Genomic DNA, 16451 nt, shown 5'->3' with positions numbered 1-16451 from the left:
GTGAGCTGTATATGATGTCCAAATCATTCACCAAGCTACCTCAACGTTTATTATGCTCCAATGTACCTACATGTGCAAGGAAACAAGGTAATTCCATGGTATTGAGCTAATATGAGCTAATTACCTTGCTGCCATGTTTGATTATGGTAATGTGAGCTACGTTTGAATGTCATGAGCTAATTATATCATCTCCTAATATGTGTAAGGTAAGGTATAAAGCCTAAGAGCTAATATGAATGCAAATGAACTAATGAAATGCATTATAAGTATGCTGCCTTGATATATATATGTTATAATCATGCATAATATAATTATATAGCTATCCTAACATGCTTAACATATTAAAATAACAATGTGTAAGATGTATTCATACTAAGTTATTCTTTAACTTCATAACTAATATCCTTAGCATGATATGTAATATAATAGTATATATTATAAGGTTATTATAAAGTAAATGCATTAAAAGGATGTTCAAGAGTACTCCCTTTATAGTTGAAAACGTGCTTTCATCACTATCACCACCCCTCAAGCAAGTTTGTGAAGGTCAGGATTGTGTTTCATAGCATAGTTTCCTCTTTGGCGTGTTTGAGATACAACATCACCACCATTTCCATTTCATCATCACCATCATCCATCTCTTCCATCAATTCTGCAGCCATCTATATCCTTTCTTTATTTCATTTTCATTCTTATTATTTCTTTTCATTACTTATATTATTATTCCCTTTATTAAGTCCATTATTAATCATATTTCTTATCTTATTTTGCAGACCAAACTTATAAATTCAAGGACATCAGTACTTGTCAATCCTAGATTGAGACACAATAAGGCTGTCTACTCTTGATGTGATCCTGTCTAGCTCCAAATTTCTCCATGATTTGATCACACACCATGGAGGTTATTCAAATCTGGTTCTAAGGGAGTTTTACCTTACTTTATCTTATATTTACTTATTTATGCACTATATATTATTATAAGCATACAATTTCATATTAGACTATGCTTGAATTATCATAACATGTGCATTCATTCATTATGTCCTATGGTTTGCATCATTGATTGATATTCATGCATATAATCTATAGTTGTAATAAAAATATTCATTCATTATCGTATGATGAATGAGTTATTATTATAACATATAGTTCACATCTTTATAATATGCACATTCTTATTACTTTATAATAATTCATATACTTAGCTTATATTATGCTTTATTTTGTAGGTGCATGTTCGGCCATATGATGGGAGCTGACTTAAAGCTAGCATTGGAGTCCAACAGCTATGGAAACTTAACTAGGACAACTCCGGGACAGCTCAAGAACATTTTGGGACAAAGTTGCCAGTTGACCCCCGAGCTCATAGCTCACTTGAGCTGGACTTTTGAGCTAGCTAGAGAGCTCATTTCAGATGGAGAATTACACCGTCATCTTCACCACACAGAACACTTCAAATACGGTGTATGTCAATTTTTGTGGATTCGTACCTTTTCACTAATAGTTGTCATTCCAAAAGGTGCCTTTTCACAAGGAGCTGACCTATGACTCATCTTCATATAATTCATCTATGGCCAGCTCATCTTCAGCTCAAACACTTGTAAAGTAGCTCAAATGATGAAAGGTTACCTTCCACATAATGTGACCTTTCATGACAAGTTGCTGCCCATTGAAGAACATGACACCTAGATGCATGTTGGAAGCCTAGTCACACCTAGTTGCTGTCATATTCATTCCATGGACTTCTACACCATCCATGTGAGTGCCACATGACCAGCCACCCATGTGCTTTGCATGTGAATGAAATAGGCGCCAAAATGACATGTTAGTAAATAAGAAAAAAATGTGTTTAGGACCTTACAAATATTGCTCTCACAAAGCCTCACGAGTCACTCCAAGAAAACTTGAATTTCACTCAATCCACTCGTGTTTGCACTCTAGGACTTTAATGGCTTTTACTTTTCCTCTTCTTTTCTCACATACACTCTAGCCTTTTTCCTCTTGATTCTCTTATTCCAAGTTCTAGAGGACTTTACTCAAAACCGTTTCAAGTAAATTTCACTTGTTGTGCGTTGGCTGCAAATGGGTTAGTAGGAATGGAAAAACAAAATATAATGAAAGGGTGGCTTAGAAATAGAAAGAAGAGAACAAAAAGGGTTACTTACACAAAGTCATTTTACAACCTTCTATCACCACAATAAATTTAAAGGCTTACTTGAATGGCTTGGTAATGAGAGTTGTTGATGAGTACTTTAACTTTCTTTCTTTCTTTTTCTTTGCTTTTCTTCTTTTTGAGTGCTGGAAATTCTTCTTTTGGAGTGCTTAATTCCTTTTCTGATTTTTTTCTTGATTTCTTTGACTTTGCACTTCACTTGTACTTTTTTTTGTATTTTTGTTGTTGTTGTTGTTGCACGTTGCTTTCTTCCACCAAAGCTCTGATTACCGCTTGATGTAAGGCTCTTCTGTTGCCTTAAACAATTGATTGTGGATCTACGAAGGAAGCAAACAACCTGCACAAGTGAATGGCTCAAAAAGAGATGGTTAAGGGTGGTAAACGTATGGTGAATGGGTGGGCTGTTTAAAATGAGAGATGGAAGCCGAAGATGGTTGATAAGGCTATGGTTATGGCGATGAAACAAAGGGGATGGAAGTGAGGATATTATCATGAAGAAGTCTCAAAGAAGAACCAATGCTATAGAGAGCAAAGACCCAGACTTTATATTACTTCTACAAGGGGTGGTGTTAATTACTTTGACCCACTAGTTATATGAACTAGGAACCAGAAGTATCAAGATGAAAAGGAAGGGGTTGATGCCACAAGTATAAAATACTTTATAAGTCAATAAAAGTCACCAGGAATTAAGGAAGAGAATAATCTTACTTATATTAATCAAAACGATCTACTTACAAATGAAATAGGAAAGTCTATTTATAATTTTTGAAGGGACTTGGCCGAATAGGTACATGTTGGTTCGGCCAACCCTTGTACCTTTCTAAAATGACATGATTGAAATGCTAAAAGAGATGATGGTTCGACCCTTGATGGAAGGAAATGATCCTTGGCCGAATAACACTTGTATCCCTTCACTTTGGCGCCAAATGGGAGAGAAGATGATGCTTAGCCGAATGGTTAAATGGCTCTTCATCTTGGCACCTAAATGAACCACATGCAAGGCACATGGGGGCTGATCATATACAAAGCACATGGGTGTTCTAGGGAGCCTTGTGGTGCAGCCCTTTGCATAGGATGATGGATGGTCATGTGTTTCCTTCTTAGGCGTGCATGTGTCTCCTCCAAGCTAGCTTGAGTGTGGAGCTAGCTAGCAAGCATGGGCTGTTTTGTGAACAATCTTCCTAGCCGAATCCTTATGAGCTTCATAACAGCAAGTTCAGCTATATTCAGCTACCATTGACATCATTTTTGACAACTCAGCTCCAAATAGTTCAACTAGTTGAGTTTAGCTAGCCTTGAGCTCCTCCAGCTGAATTGAGCTTTCCTTAATGTTCCATGAGCTGCCTTGTCCTTTGTGAGCTGTTTGTGAGTTGCATAGGATGTCCAAATCATCCACTAAGCTACCTCAACGTTCATCACACTCCATTGTACCTATATGTGGAAGGAAATAAGGTAAGTCCATGATATTGAGCTGTTATGAGCTAAATACCTTGCTGCCATGTATGATTATGGTGATGTGAGCTATGTTTGAAGGTCAGAGCTAATTATATCATCTCAAAATATGTGTAAGATAATGCATGAAGCTTAAGAGCTAATATGAATGCATATGAACTAATGAAATGATTTATAATATGCTGCCTTGATGTATATATGATAATGATGCTTAATATGATTATAAGACTATCCTAACATGCTTATAACATTGTATATCAATCATAAAGATATGAGTATATGTTGTATGCATGGATATCATATAACATGGTATTCATAAATGATAAATGGAAACATGTAATAATAATATCCTAAGAAATGATATGTAATCATAGCATATATTTGAATAATATAAAAAACATGATCAAATAAGCATAGGATGGAAATAATAATATGATAATTTATACTAACATGTGAATGCATGCTTTTGATAGAATAGAATGTATAAATGATATAGTATAAGATAGGGTAATGAAGAACTCCCTTAGAAACAGCTTTGAAGAACATCCATGGTGATATGGAAGCGGTGGCGGGTTAATGAACGTTTCTCTTGTTGAAGAATCAAACCTAGAAAAGATCTAGACACGATGAAGAACAATAAGGGATGAATCGGGAAGGTGGCGTAAATAGATAGGGTTCTTTAGGGTTTCTTTTTGGTGCTGGAAATAAGATAAAAATAAGATTAAAACAAGATAAAGAAAAGATAAATGAATTGAAATTAAAATAAGATAACCAAGAAATCAAAAGATCTCCCTTATGAAGGTGAACGATAAAGATGATTGATGACGTGGATGGATATGTGGAAAATCGATGGATAATGTCCTATCGAGCCCTCCTAGTCGCAATAAAAAGGCAAACACGATAATATGGCTCTAACCAACCCTCCTAGTCGCGATGAAAAGGCAAATTGGAGTGCGAAGATTAATCTCCCTCACAATAAATTGAAAGAACTCAAGGAGAAGAAGCTTCGAAGGCACAAGGCAATCAGCACTTGCAAAAACGAACACTCGTTGTATTATTAATCAAAGAAATCTTGAATTACAAAGTTTAATGAAGCCTCCTTTATATAGGGGCTGAGTTCTAAAGGTCCCAAATAACTAATGAATAAAATAATAATAAACTAAACATATATTAACTCTAATTCCTAATAAAATAATAATAACTAAAGATAATATTTTTAACCCAACCTTAATTCCTAATAAAATAATAAATCTAATCCTAAAAGATAATGCATCATCCTATATTAAGTTATATTACAAATAATCAATAAAAATATTGAAAATTCGTAATATTTACAAAATCTCGTATTAATCCCGTATAGGATTTTCTGCATGCACCGTCTTCAGTAAAATAGACATATCTTGAGTTCCTGATATTGGATTAATGCGATTAAAGAACCGTTGGAAAGATAAGAGACAGACGGTCGTATCTTAAGAGACATCTTGACTAAATAAGATCAGGATCCCATTAAAAAAGTCATCGTAAGTCTGCTTCTGTTCTGATCTTCTTTTCCAATGCTTGGACGAGTGGATCATTTGGAAGAGTTATTACTTCTTCCTTTGATGTGAGCCTTGTGATGCATGTATCATCCTCCCTTTCTTCAAAAAGATTCGACCTCGAATCTGAAACATTAAAGGGAGCAACATTAGAATCGTTTAATGATTCATTCGCATTATACTTACCGAATAGATATGCTTTGAATCTTCGAGACTTTGTTCTTCTAATAGGTTCGAGTAGAAACATTTGTCCAAAGAAGCATGTATTTTGGACTCTGGTGCATGTAACATTCCCCCAGTCCTCAAAAGGATTCGACCTCGAATCTAAAAATCCATGAGAAAAAGACTTAGATGTGTTGAAAGGAAAACTTGTGAAACATTTACCAGGATCAATGTGATGTGTCTTTATGCATTTCAGTCGAGGTTTCTTCTTTGTAGGAACTAATTTCTTATAGTCTTGAAATCCTCTTTTGTATACAAGTCTTGTAATCTGATGTTTAGGTTGAAATTCAACATGGTGTCGACCACTGTTTGCTTTCTGTATGATTGCTTCAGATAATTTCTCCATGGTTTTATTCGTGTTTGGTGAGAATGAGTGTTTAAAAACCATGTCAATTAGTTTGTTAAAGTAATCCCTTAAGTCTCCTAAGTGTGGTTCATGAATTAAGAATTCTCGACAGGAGATTTATGGATTGTAGAACCTATTTAGCTGGCAAGGAAACTTATATACAAGATAAAACTCATTAAAAGCACTTTTAAAAGTATGGGTAGAAATATCAGAAATATCTGAGTTATCGTGATATACATCTTTTATATGTTCAATTCTTGGAATAGTAGATGCTTAAGAGTATACCTTCGTGGTAGTGCATCGTCTAATGTGTTTTGCTTACCTCGGTTTGTTACGTACTTAAAGGAGTTGTGTTTAGTATGGATGACAACTTCATGAGCCTTTCCTTGTAAGAGGAGAAGAAATATGTTACAATGTCATTAAAATGAGTAATAAAATACTTACCTTTGGACTCCCGTAAATCGTGACTCTTCATTGATATGGCATAGTGATTAGGGCTTTCAGGTGGTAACCCATCAGGAGGGCCACCTAATATTATTCGACAACTCTTGGCTATGGAAGATGGTGTGGGCCAGTCTCGTGTTCCTTTTACTAGTTCATCATTTACATAGATTTCCTGTACACGAACTATAAAACATGTAGAGTTGTTCAAATAATGTTTCTTCATTATGATGGCGTCACGACTAAGGCTTTCCTGGATGTAGCCTTTTTGTAACAAATCCAACTCTTTGGTTTATTCGAGATTGTATGTTTGACGAGGTATGATAGAACCTTGAATTAGATTGGTTTGGCATTGTTTTCCTCTTTTCAGTGGTAGTTCGTTAGGTAGATCACCTAACACTTCTCGAAATCATGTAAAAGAGATGAAAACACACTAGGCAAATCCTTGTTAATGTTAGAAATCGAAACAATTGATTCCCTAAAGCGAACAAGGATGTAAGGTTGTTTGTAAAGAAGGTTCTCTCTCAATTCTTTTATGCTCACACATAGAGTTTGAGTCACTCTTTTCTTCTCACATTTAGGTTCACTCACCTTCCATGGGTCATTATTCTTTTGGCTTTTATAACTAGTGACCTCTTTTGCTTTTGCCTCTTTCTCAACTTTTTCTTTTTTTGCTTTCTCGACCTGCTCATAAATTATTATTTGATCTTTAGGGATTGGCTCTGATACCAATTGATAGGGAAGCGGTGGCGGGTTAATGAACGTTTCTCTTGTTGAAGAATCAAACCTAGAAAAGATCTAGACTCGATGAAGAACAATAAGGGATGAATCGGGAAGGTGGCGTAAATAGATAGGGTTCTTTAGGGTTTCTTTTTGGTGCTGGAAATAAGATAAAAATAAGATTAAAACAAGATAAAGAAAAGATAAATGAATTGAAATTAAAATAAGATAACCAAGAAATCAAAAGATCTCCCTTATGAAGGTGAACGATAAAGATGATTGATGACGTGGATGGATATGTGGAAAATTAATGGATAATGTCCTATCGAGCCCTCCTAGTCGCAATGAAAAGGCAAACACGATAATATGGCTCTAACCAACCCTCCTAGTTGTGATGAAAAGGCAAATTGGAGTGTGAAGATTAATCTCCCTCATAAGAACTTGAAAGAACTCAAGGAGAAGAAGCTTCGAAGGCACAAGGCAATCAGCACTTGCAAAAACGAACTCTCGTTATATTATTAATCAAAGAAATCTTGAATTACAAAGTTTAATGAAGCCTCCTTTATATAGGGGATGAGTTCTAAAGGTCCAAAATAACTAATGAATAAAATAATAATAAACTAAACATATATTAACTCTAATTCCTAATAAAATAATAATAACTAAAGATAATGTTTTTAACCCAACCTTAATTCCTAATAAAATAATAAATCTAATCCTAAAAGATAATGCATCATCCTATTTTAAGTTATATTACAAATAATCAATAAAAATACTGAAAATTCGTAATATTTACAAAATCTCGTATTAATCCCGTATAGGATTTTCTACATGCACCGTCTTCAGTAAAATAGACATATCTTGAGTTCCTGATATCATATTGATGCGATTCAAGAACCGTTGGAAAGATAAGAGACAAACGGTCGTATCTTCAGAGACATATTGACTAAATAAGATTAGGATCCCATTAAAAAGTCATCGTAAGTCTGCTACTGTTCTGATCTTCTTTTCCAATGCTTGGACGAGTGGATCATTTGGAAGAGTTATTATTTCTTCCATTGATGTGAGCCTTGTGATGCATGTATCACATGGTGTGTTCAAGTCATGGAGAAAGTTAGAGCTAGTTTGGATCGTATCACCTTTGGTTGTTTCTTCTAGGAAGGTGGTGAGTATCTTTGCATAGTAAGTGAACCTTTCTTTCTTTTTCTTCATTTTATAAGACCACCCTTCATTATTTAATATTTCTACCTTTCTATTTTTTCATCTACACTAACAAACTTTTCAGTCGACGTCCATAGCACTTGAAAGGTCTCGAGTTAGTTCTCTTAAGAATTTTTCTTGAGAGGAACGAGTGGAAAAAGGCTAATCGAGTGTGTGAGATCAGAAGGGGAATTACAAAAGCTAAAAACATATTCCCGAGTGAAATACGAGTGCTTGAGTGGAGTGACATCACAATTTTTTTGAGTGACCGTGAGGTTTTGTTGTGTGCAATTTGGTAAGGTCTTATTTTTCACATTTCAAAATTGTTTTCACTAACAATGTTACTTGATCTTTCCTCTTCCCAAGCAATGGAGAACATTCAGCAAAGAGAGAATGCATTTCATACTCATTGCCATGTAAATGGTAAAGTATGTCTTGTAGCCATTGATAGTGGAAGTTGTGCAAACCTTGCTAGCACATATATGGTAGAAAAGTTGGGGCTTACAATGATCAAACATTCCAGCCCATATGAATTTCAATGGTTAAATGACGAAGAAGAGTTGAAGGTCTCTAAACAAGTACTAATACCATTCTCAATCGGAAGTTACAAAGATGAAGTTTTATGTGATGTTGTTCCCATGAATTCAAGCCATCTTCTTTTCGGTCGACCTTGGCAGTTTGATAAACGAGTAACACATAATTGCTTCACCAATCACTTCTCATTCATCCATAATGAAAAGAAGATCATCTTGGTGCCAATGTTACCAAATCAAGTGCATGAAGACCAAACTCAACTAAAGAAAAACATTGATGAACATCATGAGAAAACCAAGACATTTGGAGTTGAAAATGAGAGTGTGATTTTACGTGAGAAGGCCATTGGAGTAATCGAAAATGAGAGTAAGAGCATTAAGAGTGAAGATGAGTGTGTTGTAAAACATGAGAGTGAGATTGAAGAGAGAATTCAAAACAAAAATGAGCATGAGAGAAAAGAATGTGAGGAGAAGGAATTTTACTTTCTACTAATCAATCTTTTCTTCCTATTCTTTCATTTTATTTGCAGGTTATTCCAAAGGCCATATCATTGCAAATTGGTGAATCACATTTGTCTATTGAAGTTCCAAAGGTTGGAACATTTGGTATTCCAAAGCATGTTCTCTTTGACATTCGAAGTACATTCACTTCATATTCAATATTCAATGAACCTTATGAAAGGGAAGTTTCAACTAACCAAATTCCATTCATGAATCTTAGTGAATCTTGTACGTTCATTCACATTGTTAAGGATGCTTCATGCTCTAACTTATTTATATTTTACAGTACATTGAATCATTTAAATGGAAGTGTTCTTGCTTGTGATCATCAATTCAAGGAAAAGAAACGAGCATTATCCAACTATTCAAGATTCATAATGTGGAAGGGTACAAAGACTAAAGTTGGCATGACTTACCTACTTGAAGGATTCAAAGAAATTCATGCATACCCTAATAGGCATAATGATCTGCGTTCATCCTTTCTTACACCAATGGATCAATCAATGACAAAAGTCGTCGATTTGAGGACAAATCGCTCTAAAAAGGGGGGATGATGTGATCATGCCAAGGAGCAAACTTCTTCAACACATGATCACTTCATGGACGTTCTACCTTGTTGATTCTATGGGAGTCTTACCTTATTTTATTATTTATTTACTCATTTATGCATTATATGTCACGTGAATATGTTTATCTTATTCTTAATTTTTTCTTGAATATTATATGCTGTCATTTATATGTATAATATATGATATTCATGCATGACTTATTAATTCACATCTTTATATAACTCATTCAATGCATATGCATTCATAGTTAGCTGATTTGCTTTATTAACATAGGTGGAAGCATGCATTCATAATTATCATAGCTCAATTCCTATCTAATTATTTGTTTACATACTTTGTCTAGGTTCATTGGATGCTAAGAAGACTGAAGGCAATTGAAGTGTTGGTTGGACAGTTCACGTCAGTCAGATTGATCTACATTTCTGAACATGTTCTAAGAATCTTTGGATGATAAAGTCTTCTTAACATTTAATCCCGTATCTCGTATCTTTCCAACACATTTTGAATCACATCAATCCGATATTGGGATCTTGAGATATGCCCAGATTACTGAAGACAGTGCAGGCTGCAAATTAATACGGGATTTGCAACCAAACATCTCCTTCAAAGGACTTATGCATGGGAGGAATTAATAAAGCCATGCATGGACAAGAAAAGAATATTTAAATGAATTCGAACATCATCATTCCAGCTGATCCTAAAGAAGTCTTCAAGACCTTTGGTTGTTTCTTCTAGGAAGGTGGTGAGTATCTTTGCATAGTAAGTGAACCTTTCTTTCTTTTTCTTCCTTTTATAAGACCACCCTTCATTATTTAATATTTCTACCTTTCTATTTTTTCCTCTACACTAACAAACTCTACAGTCGACGTCCATAGCACTTGAAAGGTCTCGAGTTAGTTCTCTTAAGAATTTTGCTAGAGAGGAACGAGTGGAAAAAGGCTAATCGAGTGTGTGAGATCAGAAGGGGAATTACAAAAGCCAAAAACATATTCCTGAGTGAAATACGAGTGCTTGAGTGGAGTGACATCATAATTTTTTTGAGTGACCGTGAGGTCTTGTTGTGTGCAATTTAGTAAGGTCTTGTTTTTCACATTTCAAAATTTTTTCCAGTAACAACGTTACTTGATCTTTCCTCTTCCCAAGTAATGGAGAACATTCAGCAAAGAGAGAATGCATTTCATACTCGTTGCCATGTAAATGATAAAGTATGTCTTGTAGCCATTGATAGTGGAAGTTGTGCAAACCTTGCTAGCACATATATGGTAGAAAAGCTGGGGCTTACAACGATCAAACATTCCAGCCCATACGAATTGCAATGGTTAAACGATGAAGAAGAGTTGAAGGTCTGTAAACAAGTACTTATACCATTCTCAATCGGAAGATACAAAGATAATGATGTGATCCAATTCAGCATCATATTTACCATGGCTATTCCAACCTCTCTAGGGAAGAAATTTTCTATCTTTATACATATAGATGCTTATTTCATATGTTATAAGATAGTTATTTTCATATATATATATTATACCTATAGTTATTATGATAATAAGTTATCCATTTATATATGAGATACAAGTTATTATCATATACTATAGTCACAATCTTATAATATACACATTATATAAGCTTATATACTTAGTTTATTTCTGTATGTTATGCATGTAGGCACATTCGGCCAACACTTGGGAGCTGCATTAGAGCTAAATGGAGCATGGAACAGCAAGGAAACTTACATGGGATCGATTAGGAGAGCACAAGGAACAATTGGTGAAAAGTTGTCTGGAGGCCGTGAGCTCATAACTGAATTGAGCTGAAGATTTGAGCTATAAGATGACCTCATTTCAGCTGGGGAATTGCACCATCATCATCACCACTTAGGACGCTTCAAATACGTCCTAAGTCAAAATTTGTGAAATCGTACCTTTTCGCTAATAATTGCCACCTCAAGAGGTACCTTTTCACAAGGAGCTGCCCAAACGTTCACCATGTTACAAGTCATCTAAGGCCAGCTCACCACCAGCTCATTCACACCCAAAGTAGCTCAAACATGAAGGGTTACCTTTCCAAATATTGTGACCTTTCATGAATGATGATGCCCATGAAGATGCCTTTTCAATAAGGAACACGTGGATGAAGATATCACACCTATTGGAAGCTTAAATCACCAAGAGATATGAGCTAAAGGATCCATGCCTATTTAGCCACATCACATGCCATGCACATGAGAGCCTTTGGCGTCAAACATGAAGATACACACCACCATTCGGCCAAGGAAAGAAAATGGCGCTAAGATGAACAAGCATGCCCATTTGGCCAAGGGAGATGTCTTCCCATCCTTAGCCGAATCATTAAGGCCTTTCATGAAGAGTTAGCCGAACCATCACAAGCCCAAAGGACTTATTCATTCATCTCAAGCATTATGTATTTTCCTAGAGACATGTATCTAGCCGAAACAACTTGTAACCATTCGGCCAAGCCCTCTCATTTCCTATAAATAGAGTGGCTTGCCTTCATTTGTACGCATCTCATCTCTTATATAAAATATACTCTTGTGAGTTATTTCTCTTCAAAGTTCTTTGTGAACTTTATCGATTAAACAAGTATAGTTCCTATACTTATGGCGTCATTCCTTACATCTTGATTCCAAAATTCCTAGATTGATATCTAGTGGGTTGAAGACACTATCACCACCCCTCAAGCAAGTTTGTGAAGACCGGTATTGTGCTTCATAGCATAGTTTCCTCTTTGGCGTGTTTGAGATACAACATCACCACCATTTCCATTTCATCAACAACATCATCCATCTCTTCCATCAATTCCACAGCCATCTCTATCCTTTCTTTATTTTATTTCATTCTTATTATTTATTTTCATTACTTATATTATTATTCCCTTTATTAAGTCCATTATTAATCATATTTCTTATCTTATTTTGCAGCCCAAACTTATAAATTCAAGGACATCAGTGCTTGTCAATCCTAGATCGGGACACAATAAGGCTATCTACTCTTCTCACCAAAGTGTGTAGATTCACCTTACATCAAGGGGTAATCAGAGCATAGTCAGATTGACAACAAAAGTGTCATTGGCGTGCAAAGCAAAAAAAGAAATTCAAAAGAGAAAAAGACTCCTTCAACAAATTGGAGTGCAAAAAGAAGAGAAAAATCAGAAAAGAAGAAAAGAAAAGAAAAAGAGAAGTTCAAAAAGAGAAAGCAAGCCAAGGAAAGTGCTCTACCATTGCAAAGTACATCAAATAGGCCCATCTACACTAAGAGAAGATAACCTTATTGTTTCTTGAGAAAGGTTGCAGTAAGTGTTGTTTCTTGAATTGAAGGTCACCTCTTTCTTTTCCATAATTTCATTTTCCTTGTCTTCAACCATTTCTTTCTTTTAATACCTTAAAACCTTTCTTCTACCTTTCCATTTCTTCTATTCTTTCTATCCTAACCTATTTGCAGCCGACGCACAAGGAAGGAATTAACTTGTTATAATCTTGAGTAAGTTCTTCAGAGGACTTAGCAAGAGAAATTGAGTGGAAAAAGGCTATTGAGAGAGTGAGATCAGAAGGGGAATTGTTAAAAGCCAAAAATATATTCCATAGAGTAAACACGAGTGTTGAGTGGAGTGATCTTATCTTTTCTTTGGAGTGAAATTTTGAGACTTTGTGAGTGTGCTGGTAAGGTTTATTTTTATTTTATTTACTAACCATGTCTCAAAGTCCTAAAGGAAACGCAGGTCAACCCAATTTGCAAATGCAAGCACTAATTAGAGAAATGATGAGAATGTTTCGAACAGAATTTGATTCTCTCCATGAGAAACTAGACCAAAGACAAGATCAACCATAAACCAGAAACAATGATACTCCTCGGAGGCAACAACCTCTTCCAGAATATGATATTCCAAATCCTTATGATAAAGAAGAACCAGCATTGATACAAGGACCTAGGCGTGCCAATATTGATGATAATATGAGCAACATCAAAATCGAAATTCCTCAATTTCAAGGGAAGACTGATCCAGAAGCCTATCTTGAATAGGAAAGCAAGGTGGAACATATGTTTAGTTGCCATAACTATTCCGAACTCAAGAAAGTAAGATTAGCAGCTATGGAGTTTGTTGATTATGCTTTGATATGGTGTGATCAACTTACTATTACCCGAAGGAGGAATGGAGAGAGACCAATCTTAACATGGCTCGAAATGAAAGGTATCATGCGTAAACGTTTTATTCCTACTCATTATCAGCGGGATATGTTTCAGAAATTATAGAACCTTAAGCAAGGCCAACGGAGTGTAGAGGATTATTATAAGGAAATGGAAGTGGCAATGATCCGAGTTAATGTTGAGGAGGATTGTGAAGCAACCATGGCTCGATTTCTTACTGAACTCAATCCCGAGATTGCCAACACACTAGAGTTGTACCATTACATAGAACTTGATGAAATGGTGCAAATGGCAATGAAAATAGAAAGGCAACTACGGAGAATACCTATCTCTCGTACTTCAGTGCCTACATCTTCAAGATGGAGTCCAAATAACAATTTGAGGAAGTCTACCCCTATTCCAACCAAAGAGAAGGCTGAATCATCAAATGCTTCCCAAATTGGTAAGGAGAATCGAGGAAAAGAGATACCTGAACGATCAAGAGACATCCGTTACTTTAAATGTCTTGGGAGGGACATATATCCACACAATGTTACTACTTGAAAATGGTGAGATCGAATCTGACCATGAAGAAGAAGAAGCGTCACCACCACCAACAGAAGTTGAGGAAGAAACAGAAATTAGTGCTCTGGTGGAAGGTGAAGCCTTAGTGGTTAAAATAAGTCTGAATGCCCAAGTAGTAGAAGATGACGCACAACGGGAAAACATCTTTCATACTCGATGCCATGTGAATGAAAAGGTGTGTTTCATGATTATAGACGGTGGGAGTTGTACTAATGTTGCCAGTACCATCATGGTGGAGAAATTGGGATTGCAAACGTTGAAACATCCAAACCCCTACAAACTACAATGGCTCAATGAACGAGGTGAACTTAATGTAAACAAACAGGTGATGGTTCCTTTTTCAATTGGTAAGTACAAGGACGAGGTTATGTGCGATGTTGTTCCTATGTATGCTAGCCATTTACTCCTTGGAAGACCATGGCAATATGATAGGAGGACCATTCATGATTGTTTTACCAATTAGTATTCATTCAACCATGGAGGAAAGAAGATCATCCTAACACCCTTGACGCCTAAACAAGTCCAAGTTGAGCAAATCAAGATGAAACAAAGTGTTGAGTCCATGAGGAAAGGAAAATCGAAGTTATTCCAGGAAGAAAACATTCAAAAAACAAGTGCTTATACATCTAAGTGCTTGTTACAAATATGTTTACTGACGAGGCACAAGGTCAATGAAGATTTTTCTAACTTTGACAATGCAGGAATTTTCTTTGATTTGCAGGAAGATCCAAGTGACACAATCCATCGATTTGGGAAATTAAAGGACGTGACCTTTCAAGAGCCAAAAGGTGCAATTTTTGAAAAGCAAAGAGTGGTAATTCTTCATCCAAAGGACGTGATCCTTCATGAATCAAGAGTTATGCCTAATGAAAATCAAAGGGAAGCGATTTTTCAACCAAGGGGCGTGACTTATAAGATCATCACCATTCCAAGAGTCATCATCTTTCACAAATCAATGCAAACATCTATTGAATAACAAAAGGACATGATTTTTGGAATGCAAAAGGGTGCAAACGTTCAAAGCAAAATGACTTCAATAGACATGAACTTTGAACATACAATTTACAGGAAGTATTTATTAACTTTAGTTATGTTTGATCACATTTTTACTAATGAAAGTTTTCTTTCTTTTCAGGTTAAGAACTTCCAAAGCAGTCTTTCAACGGATATGAACCCTTTTATAAAGAGTGAATTGAAGGACACTAGGAAAAGACGATCATTCGATTTGAGGATAAATCGATTAAAAGAAGGGGGGAGGATGGGATCCAATTCAACATCATATTTACCATGGCTATTCCAACCTCTCCAGGGAAGAAATTTTCTATCTTTATACCTATAGATGCTTATTTCATATGTTATAAGATAGTTATTTTCATATATATATATTATACCTATAGTTATTATGATAATAAGTTATCCATTTATATATGAGATACAAGTTATTATCATATACTACAATCACAATCTTATAAAATACACATTATATAAGCTTATATACTTAGTTTATTTCTTTATGTTATGCATGTAGACACATTCGGCCAACACTTGGGAGCTGCATTAGAGCTAAATGGAGCATGTAACAGCAAGTAAACTTACATGGGATCGATTAGGAGAGCACAACGAACAATTGGTGAAAAGTTGTCTGGAGGCCGTGAGCTCAAGCTGGATTGAGCTGAAGATTTGAGCTACAAGATGACCTCATTTCAGCTGGGGAATTGCACCATCATCATCACCACTTAGGACGCTTCAAATATGTCCTAAGTCAAAATTTGTGAAATCGTACCTTTTCGCGAATAGTTGCCACTTCAAGAGGTACCTTTTCACAAGGAGCTTCCCAAACGTTCACCATGTTACAAGTCATCTAAGGCCAGCTCACCACCAGCTCATTCACACCCAAAGTAGCTCAAACATGAAGGGTTACCTTTCCAAATATTGTGACCTTTCATGAATGATGCTGCCCATGAAGATGCCTTTTCAATAAGGAACACGTGGATGAAGAGATCACACCTATTGGAAGCTTAAATCACCAAGA

This window comes from Hibiscus syriacus, unplaced genomic scaffold, assembly GCF_006381635.1.
Source record: "Hibiscus syriacus cultivar Baekdansim isolate YM2019G1 unplaced genomic scaffold, ASM638163v2 tig00016725_pilon, whole genome shotgun sequence".
Lineage (NCBI taxonomy): Eukaryota > Viridiplantae > Streptophyta > Magnoliopsida > Malvales > Malvaceae > Hibiscus > Hibiscus syriacus.
Note: the sequence above shows the minus strand (reverse complement) of the source record.